Genomic DNA, 10,650 nt, shown 5'->3' with positions numbered 1-10,650 from the left:
AATATATAAAAATATCGAACGAATCATTGATATACACCTGAAAATAATGTAATATTATAAGTCAATTATTCCTCCATTAATAAAGGAAAGAAGTAGGCAAAATGCTCAATTCGTTTTTATTTAAAAATCTTTATTTTTATTTTTGACTATGCTGGCCTTTGCTGCGTGGGCTCTTCTCTAGTTGTGGCGAGCTAGAGCTACTCTCTAGCTGCAGTGTGCAGGCTTCTCGTTGCAGAGCACAGGCTCTAGAACGTGGGTTCAAGTAGTGTGGCACAGGGACTTAGTTTCTCTGTGGCATGTGGGATCTTCCCGGGCCAGGGATCAAACCCATGTCTCCTGCATTGGCAGGTGGATTTTCAACCACTGGGCTACCAGGGAAGCCCCCAAAATGGTGAGTTTTATGTTATATGTATTTTACCACAACAAACAACAACTCAGAAAAAGCGTTTCATTGATGGCAGCTGAATAATAATACAGAATTGAGAACACAGAGGAGCCATAAGCTAGCTGGCAGTCTGTCCCTCTTAGGAGAGAGAGGAAGTTCGGTCTTCCAGGAGAAGCACCTCTGAGACGTTTGTTTGGGGTTAGCTGTAGTGGAGATGAACCTGGGCATGCTTGGGAAAGGGTACCCGGTGCAGGAGAGTTTTTACTTAGAAAAGAAGAAAAATCAAAACCTCAAGGTGGTGTAATGGAAGGGATTCGAGAGGTGGAAGGACCATGCCAGGGAGCAGTGAAGAGCTGAGAGGCATAAGGTTGACATGGGGAGGAGCTGGCATGGAGGATGTTACCCAGAGATGCCTCTTTTTAAGGAAGTAGTTCCCAGGCTGCACAATTAAGTGTAGTCTCCACTGTGCTGTGCAGAGTGTGGCTGGAAGAAGCCCGTGGCACCTCCCACGGGACGGCACCGTGTCTCACATGGACCGATGCTGTCCAACCTTGCAGGGCTTCCCGTCCTTCCCCATCTACCTGTGATCCACCTCCAAAGGGCACAAACAGGGTTCTAACTTGGCTCCTCATGTTCCCAGCTTTGGCTTTGGAAGTCGCCCAGAGGAAGGGGTGGGATTAAGGAGAGAGCTTGCTGTCCTGTGTTTCCCCAGAGTCACAATAAACTCCTATGGCCACGGCTTCAACATATTTTGAGCCGTGGGATTTAGAGTAAAATTTAACTTAGAAGAAAGAAGCTTTTGTCCTTAAGGACTTTGCAGCTCAAGGAGAGAGTGTCATATTTTTCAGCCATGACAAATTGGGGAAAAAAGCAGGGGGCTTTTCAAAGATGGGGTTAATTTATACACTAAGCCGAAAACTGAGATGCGTCTCAGGGAAATGAAAAAAAAAAAGAAAATGAGGAAAACCAGCTGTGGCCCAGACAGAAGTCAAGTTAATCTCTGGAACTTGCTTTGGCTTGACAAAAATTGAACCGCGATGGGCTCCACCTCAGTGGAGGTAAAAGGAGATGGGGAAAGTTTCTTCTCTTTCCGTTGTGGGGACATAAGAGTCCTGCTAATCAATGAGCTTCCCCCAGACAGAAGCATTGTGTTCCATCCTCTGGGGATCTCCAAGATGTCTGGCCCTCAGCAGGGTCTCACCCACTGTGAGTAGAATGAGTGATGGAGTCAATAAAAGAATAAGCTCAAAGAATGACTGAAGAAGCCACATTCCAGCCCACGCTTCACCGATAATGGTCATAAAAGGAGGGACAAAGTGGACTGGATTGTTATAGTATTTTGAATTTGTTTAACTTTGTGCAAACGCTTTCTGTTTAGCTGGGATAATGGGAGGACTTGGATTGGTAATAAACAAATAAATGAGCAGAGAATGCTGTCTTACATTTGAAGTGATTTACAGTGTACAAGGCTATTATGCACACATTTTTTCCATAGAGCCTGTTAACCACCTTGGGCACAGGCATGACAAAGAATACTTTCTCCTTTGACGAAACTGCAATTTAAACCCCTTCAAATAACTGCAATCACAGAGCTGAGATGGCAGAGGACAGATGTAAACCCAGAGCTGACTCTCACGGCTCCTCCTGACCTGGGGTACTTGCTTCCAGGGGACCTACACTCTGGAAAAATCATTCCACCACGTGTTCAGCCTGGTGGACTCCTCAGAGGGCCTTCTTTTGCAGTCCAGGTGTTGTTGGGTAACATTTGGTCTTGTTTTGTGCGGGTTGTTAATTTGTTACAAATTGTGCAATTAAATGATGAAATGTGTAACTCTGGCACTCCTGTCTTCTCCCACACAGAAAACCATCCGTTTATCACATCTCTCCTGAACATCAGAAATGCCTGTTTTCATTTTTGCCCTTTCTGTGGCTGCCCTTTTCCCCACTGTGTGCGTCACTTCTCTGCATGTCTCCCCTGACACTGGTCTTCCTTTCAAACTGAAGCATTTTGCCATGATGCCCTTTGCTGCCTCACTTCAAATGTCTGCCCCCTCCTCCGTCTTTACTTTTCCCCAAGGCCCTGGACTTGCTTTCTTTGGAGGCAGTGCCTACCCACTCTTTCTTTCCACAGCTTTGGCCAGCTGGCCCCAGAAATCAATCAGTGGCCCATCAGAGACCAGGCTAGCAGCTGTCACTCCCACCATGGAATTTAGGTAAGTTCCCCAGAGACCCGTTAGTGCACACAGTTCGTGAGTCAGCTGTGCTGCACAATGCTCCCACTTCGCGCCGTCTCCTGAAGCCTGGTCCCTGTCTTTATCTGCTAAGCCATCAATTTCTACTCCACTAGTATGAAGGTTCTTTGTTTTCTTTCCTTTTTTTTTTTTTTAATTTAAAGAACTCACTGCATGGTTTCCCACTAAGCGTTTACAGCTTCCACACACTTTGCCATCTTCTCCACTCTGCCCTTTAACAGACCATTCTTGCCCTTTTTTCAAGTCTCATTTGGAACTCTAACATTTCAGCCAGCCGCCCACACCCTTGTGCGTGCTAAGTCACTTCATTCGTGTCCGACTCTGTGGGACCCTATGGACTGTAGCCCACCAGGCTCCACTGTGCATCAGATTTTCCAGGCAAGAATACTGGAGTGGATTGCCATGCCCTCCTCCAAGGGATCCTCCCAACCCAAGGATCAAACCTGCGTCTCATGTCTGCTGCATTGGCAAGCGGGTTCTTCACCACTTGTGCCAATACCTGGGAAGCCTTAAGATCTTAGGTGTTGAGTTCCTTACTGCCTAGTTTGGAGGCTGGAGGAAGCCTCAGAGAACTTTCAGTTCAGAAATCCCTAACCCAGAGTCCTTGTGGGCCATCCATGGAGTCTTTGGGAAGCTATGATGCTCTGAAGTTTCATGCAAAATGTCAAGGGTCTGGGCACTTCTCTGGGGAGAGAGTCCATAGATTTCCACGCTATCCTCAGAGATGGGATGATGGCTCAGGCCCTGCTCCCAGTCCAGACTCCTCATTTTACAGATGCATACACAGAGGCCCCTCATGAGTTAATGTCAGTGAGACAGGAGTTGGGTTTTGGGCCCCTCTCATCTGTGCTCTGCCGTATCTGTGTGGACTTACCTGCCCCTTGCCATGCCGTGCTTAGTCACTCAGTTCAGTTCAGTTCAGTTCAGTTGCTCAGTCATGTCCGACTCTTTGTGACCCCATGGACCACAGCACACCAGGCCTCCCTGTCCATCACCAACTCCCAGAGTCTACCCAAACCCATGTCCATTGAGTCGGTGATGCCACCTAACCATCTCATCCTCTGTCATCCCCTTCTCCTGCCCTCAATCTTTCCGAGCATCAGGGCCTTTTCAAATGAGTCAGCTCTTCGCATCAGGTGGCCAAAGTATTGGAGTTTCAGCTTCAGTATCAGTCCTTCCAATGAACACCCAGGACTGATCTCCTTTAGAATGGACTGGTTGGATCTCCTTGCAGTCCAAGGGACTCTCAAGAGTCTTCTCCAACACCACGTTCAAAAGCATCAATTCTTCGGCATTCAGCTTTTCTTATAGTCCAGCTCTCACATCCATACATGACTACTGGAAAAACCATAGCCTTGACTAGACAGACCTTTGTTGACAAAGTAATGTCTCTGCTTTTTAATATGCTCTCTAGGTTGGTCATAACTTTCCTTCCAAGGAGCAAGCGTCTTTTAATTTTATGGCTGCAATCACCATCTGCAGTGATTTTGGAGCCCCCCAAAATAAAGTCCATTTATTTTTTCCACTGTTTCCCCATCTATTTGCCAGTCATTCAGTCATGTCCAACTCTTTGCGACCCCGTGGACTGTAGCCCACCAGACTCCTCTGTCCATGGGGATTCTCCAGGCAAGAATACTGGTTGCCATGCCCTCCTCACCTGCCCCTTGAGGCCTCCCTAAACACTATTTCTCCCTCCTAGGTTTTCTTCTTGGGTTTTGCTTTTCTGCATGCACACACACTCGTGTGTTTGTACTCCCTTGTACTTATTAAGTATTCAAGGCTGGCTATTTAATTTGTGGGACCCAGAGGAAAATGAAGACTGGGTCCTGGCAGGGAGTAGGGATGTCTATCTCCCCTTCCTTTGGGCCAGCTGTCCCAGAGATTTTGACCTTGGCATCAGAGTACCCTGGGTCCTGAAGGCAGGGTGGGCAAGATGCCCATGCTCAGGTGTGCACTGAACAAATTGAGGGAGGGCCACCACACCTCCCCACATGTGAGACACCATGGGCACAGGCCTGCCAGACTCTGCCCCTGAGCTGGTACCCAGGCCAGAGCGGATCAACAGTGGAGCTTGGCCATCCAACATGCTAGGGTGGGGAGGCTAGAAGGGCCCTGGAGCCAGGACTTGGAGAAAGAGAGACAGTCCCACTCACCCAAGGGAGGCAGGAAGGCTAACCCCATGTGAGGGGAGGCTCCAGGCCTCCTGGGCCTGCTGTGCTGTCCCACTGCCCTTCACTTCCAAGATAAAAGTGTTAGGAATCTCAAGAAGATAGCAGCAAAGTCTTAAACCAAGTGTGGGTCCTTCTGCACCAGCCCCAGGGCCAAGAAACACCTGGACAGCACTTCATATGTTTCAAAACACATTCACATCCTTGCCTGTATTCCAACCTTTCAATAGCCCTTTGAATTCATCAGATTCTGTGTCTTTAAGCCTCATTTTAGCAAAGACAAGACTCTAAGGTAGTAGACAGAGCTTAACATGAGTGTTGGTGTCAGTTCAACTTCATCCCTCTGGGTATTAGTTTCCTAATTTGCAAAGGGAGCTTATCACCCCTTCTTCAGGTTTCTTGTAGGACTGCAACAGTTACTGTATAAAATGTATTCCATCGTGCCAGATATGGCCATTGCTCCTTAAGTGGAAATATCAGTGTGCCTGTGGACCTATCTGACTTTTCCCCAAACCCTGTTCATGAACAGTCTTTACTAATTTTCAGTATATACAAGCCATCCGTACTGTTTCGGCATAACAATTTTATTTAAATCTGTCTGCGTCTTTACACTGTATTTTATGGGCTAGCTTTATTCTGGTGTCATAAGTGAAAGACCAGATAGCACTCACCTTGGATAGAAGGCAATCATAAAAATAAATTTACGGAAAATGATGATGGTTTGAGAATTTCACCTGATATTTTGCCTGCTGAAAACTTAGAACCCGTATTTTTCCTTTGTTCAAAAAGGGAAATTAGCAAGTGTTCAAGCTTTAGCCCCACCCCGCGACTTCTCTTTGACCTTATCTGCAAGGCATAATTTTGTCACTGTTCCATTCAGTGGTATTAGGTGCCCTGCACATGATAGAAAGAGGTGGAGCCAAGGTTCACCAGACATGTAGCATGATTGCAAAAGATGAAAAAGCCGCACAAACCAATTCCAAATGTTTTTTATGGACACATGGATTGAAAGAATTCACATCACATTAATAGTGATTGCCTCTGAGGAGGGAGAGGAGAGGAAAAGGTTGTGGTCAAAACATCTTTAACTATATTTGTAATGTTTTCATTATTTTATCAAAAACCCTTGAAATAAACAGGAAAATACTTTTACGGTTGCTAATTCTGCATAATGAGAGCGTGCATATTTAGTAATCTTCAGGCTATTATGTATTTTTAAAATTTTTCTAAAATTTAAAAGGAAAAACAGAGAGAAAAAGAAATGTTTGGTCAGGCAAAATGCTCCCAGATAAGGTTGCTGGGAAGTATTGAAAATTCTTTGTTAAGTAAGGGACTGCCATAATAAAATGGCCACATACCAGGTGACTTACACAACAGAAATTAGGTTTCTCACAGTCCTGGAGGCTGGAGGTCTAGAATCAAGGTGCTGGCAGGTTTGGTTTCCTCTGAGGTCTCTCTCCTCGAGAGATGGCTTGAAGATGGCTGCCTTCTCACGTGTCTCCATATGGTCTTCCCTTGATGCCTGCCTGAGTACTCTTCTTATAATGACACCAGGCAGTCAGGATTAGGGTTCACTCTAATGACATCATTTTACCTTGCGTGTTAGTTTCTCAGTTGTGTCTGACTCTTTGCAACTCCATGGATTGTAGTCCATCAGGCTCTTCTGTCCATGGGATTTCTCAAGCAAGAATACTGGAGTGGGTTGCTGTTTCCTTCTCCAGGGGATTTTCCCGACCCAGGGATCAAACTCTGGACTCCTGCATTGCAGGCAGATTCCCTACTGTTTGAACCATCAAGGAAGCCCTCATTTGACCTTAACTATCACTCATTATTAGAGAAACGCAAATAAAAACCACTATGAGGTACCATTTCACGCCAGTCAGAATGGCTGCAATCCAAAAGTCTACAAGCAATAAATGCTGGAGAGGGTATGGAGAAAAGGGAACCCTCTTACACTGTTGGTGGGACTGCAAACTAGTACAGCCACTATAGAGAACAGTGTGGAGATTCCTTAAAAAACTGGAAATAGAACTGCCTTATGACCCAACAATCCCACTGCTGGGCATACACACTGAGGAAACCAGAATTGAAGGAGACACGCGTACCCCAATGTTCATCGCAGCACTGTTTATAATAGCCAGGACATGGAAGCAACCTAGATGTCCATCAGCAGATGAATGGATAAGAAAGCTGTGGTACATATACACAATGGAGTATTACTCAGCCATTAAAAAGAATACATTTGAATCAGTTCTAATGAGGTGGATGAAACTGGAGCCTATTATACAGAGTGAAGTAAGCCAGAAAGAAAAACACCAATACAGTATACTAACGCATATATATGGAATTTAGAAAGATGGTAACAATAACCCTGTATACGAGACAGCAAAAGAGACACTGATGTATAGAACAGTCTTTTGGACTCTGTGGGAGAGGGAGAGGGTGGGATGATTTGGGAGAATGGCATTAAAACATGTATAATATCATATATGAAACGAGTCGCCAGTCCAGATTCGATGCACAATACTGGATGCTTGGGGCTGGTGCACTAGGACGACCCAGAGGGATGGTACGGGGAGGGAGGAGGGAGGGGGGTTCAAGATGGGGAACACGTGTACACCTGTGGCGGATTCATGTTGATATATGGCAAAACAATATTGTAAAGTTAAAAAAGAAAAGAAAAGAAAAAAAGACTCTCTCCAAATAGAGTCACATTCTGGGTACTGGGGGTTCTGACTTCAACACATGAATTTGGAAGATATAGTTCAGCCCATATCAGGGACCTTAACTGATGACCTGTACCAACCTACCATATCATCCAAGAGTCTCTTGTCCCTCTCTTCATGGACTGCTGCCCTTCCTGCCTCTTTCCAATGTCCTGGACATCCAGCCTGGGTTTCCGGACAGCCTCACTGCTTGTACCTTCTTTTTTTTTTTTTTAATTGAGGTATTGCTGATGTACAATATTATGTCAGTTTTAGGTGTACAACAAAGTGATTCACAATTTTTTTAAGTTATGTTCCATTTATAGTTATTGTAAAATACTGGCTATACCTGAACCTCCGTGAGCCTTCCTGGCAATGACTCCTGCTTTCTGCAGGCAGCCTAATGAGGACCAACTGTCCTCCTCACCTAGCTCAACCCCTTTGAGTCCACACCCATCTTTGGATTTTCCACTCAGGAACCCACTGGTACAGCGTCCCAGACTGAAACTCTGCTGCTTCACCCAGCTCAAATTAACTGTTCATGGACAATAGATGCAAGACATTTTCTCCATCTCAGCTCTAGTCCCTGAATGCCCACACCCCTCTATCCTGTCTGCCTTCTAGAAATGTGTCTGCAGTGAGTATGTTTGTGGCATTCTCTTGCCCATCCCCCTCTCTGTAGTTATCATTTTCAAGTCACAAATGGTATCCAATCAAGAAAACTGAAACCTCTCTAAACACTTAGCTGCTGCTGCTGCTGCTGCTAAGTTGCTTCAGTCGTGTCTGACTCTGTGCGACCCCAGAGACAGCAGCCCACCAAGCTCCCCCGTCCCTAGGATCCTCCAGGCAAGAACACTGGAATGGGTTGCCATTTCCTTCTCCAGTGCATGAAAGTGAAAAGTGAAAGTGATGTCGCTCAGTCGTGTCTGACTCCTAGCGACCCCATGGACTGCAGCCTACCAGGCTCCTCCATCCATGGGATTTTCCAGGCAAGAGTACTGGAGTGGGATGCCATTGCCTTCTCCAAACACTTAGCTAGAGGGAATTTAACATAAGGAATTGTTTACATGGGGGTTGAGAGAGAGCTGAGGAACTAGGCAGGGCATGATGAGGGATGTGAACACGGTGGCCCATGTGAGTAAGGGTGACACCCTAGTGATGATAGAGCAGCAAGATAGAAAGCATTGTGTCCACTGCTCATGGAGCACACCAGCTCTGAGCCATGTGAGCCCAGGCTGTTAAATGGAAGAAACGTCTATTATGTTGAAGCCACAGCTGCTTAGAGTTTCTGTTAGGGTAGCCAAGTTCAAGTCCAGCAAATGCATCTCCTTTTGTATTGCCTCTTTGAGGGCAGTTTGCAGAGCCCTATTCCTTCCCCAAGTAGACAGAGCTGTAGCCTTGGGGTGAATGGCTACAGCCATCTGAAATACATTTAGATGCATTCCTTATACTCAAATGACTGCTGGAATTTGGGTGACCAGCTGTCTCTGTTTGCCTAGGAATGAGGGATATTGTAGAAGCTGAACTCTCAAATGGGGAGAGTCCCAGACAAACTGGGGTGAGTCGGTCATCTTATCTTCTCCTTTGTGCTTGTAGCTACTGCCAGAGCCCCAACCCCATTCTCCCCTCCCATGCCCAGGTTCAAACCACAGTGCAGGCCGCCACCCTCACAGAGCCTGGTTGCCTTCCAGTGTCTCTTTGAACAAGGCCCAGCAAGTCCTTCCATGTCTACTGCTTCATTCCCGAAGAGAATAAACACCTCTCCAACCTCAGCCTGCCGAGCAGAGTCACCAAAGTTCTTCCAGCAGCCTTGGCCTTTTGTATCTGAGGCATTTTCCAAGATAAATTCAATTTCTCTGGATCTGAAGCTCATGTTGCATTCCTTGCTTCTAGGAATTTTCCTGACCGTAAGGAGAATCTCTGGTCTCACCCCAAGTAGATGATAGTGGGGTTCTCCTACCACACAGGCCTGGTTGATCTGTTCTGCATGGTCTGTCTGAAGGGGGACCTCCTGGTGAGGGTGTCCTCCTTGGCAGGGCTCTTCTCTCATCCTGCTTTCATCTGAGGCACAGCTCACTGGACTGGAAAGAGAGGTGGATTGAGTTCAGACCCCTGTGTTTGGAAGCCTGCCTCTGCCCCTGTTCTCTCTAGAACATTGGGCAAATTGCCTTACCTTGCAGGGCCTCAGTTTTCCCATCTGCACAATGGAGTGAAATTGTAGGCTGAAAAATTACCCCCCAAATGATATTCATATCCATATCCACCCTGGAACTTGCAAATATTACTTCATTTGGAAAAAGGTCTTTGCAGATGTGATTAAGGACCTGAAAATGAGGAAATTATCCTGGATCTTCCAGGTGGGCCCTAAATCCCATCATAAGGGTCCTCAGGAGAGGGATGTAGAGGGAAATTTCACAGACACAAGGGGAGGGAGCAATGTGACCACGGAGGCAAAGAAGCAAGTGATGCAGCCGCAAGTCAAGGGATGCTGGCAGCCACCAGAATCTGAAAACGTCAAGGAGTAGACTCTCTCCCAGGGTTCCCCAGGGAGCACACCCTGCTGTTATGGGCTGAACTGTGTCCCCTCAAAATTCATGTGTTTAAGTCTCAACCCCAGAAACTCAGAATATAACCATATTTGGAAGTTAGGTTTTTAAAGAGGTGGCTGAGTCAAAAAGAGGCTGTTAGAACAAGGTCCTAATTCAGGAGGCCTGCATGCTCAGTCACATGAGTCACGTCTGCTGACTCTTTGAGACTCCATGGACAGTAACCGGCCAGGCTCCTTTATGCACAGGATTCTCCAGGCAAGAATACTGGAGTGGACTGCCGTACCTTCCTCCAGGGGATCTCCCAGACCCAGGGATCGAATCCACATTTCTTATAGCTCCTATGCTACAGGCGGATTCTTTACCACTGAACCCCCAGGGAAGCCCAATCCAGTAGGACTTGTGTCTTCTTATTATAAGGATATAATAAAAGGACACCTTATAATAAAAGGACACCAAAGACTCACACATGCACAGAGGGAGGACCACGTGAGGACCCAGAAAGAGGGCCACCATCTCCAAGTCAAAGAGAGAGGCCTTGGGAGAGACTCTCCCTTCCAGCATCTCGATCTGGACTTCTAACCTCCAGACCGT

This window comes from Bos taurus, chromosome 2, assembly GCF_002263795.3.
Source record: "Bos taurus isolate L1 Dominette 01449 registration number 42190680 breed Hereford chromosome 2, ARS-UCD2.0, whole genome shotgun sequence".
Lineage (NCBI taxonomy): Eukaryota > Metazoa > Chordata > Mammalia > Artiodactyla > Bovidae > Bos > Bos taurus.
The sequence above is the reverse complement of the archived record's forward strand: the minus strand, read 5'-3'. Positions refer to the sequence as shown.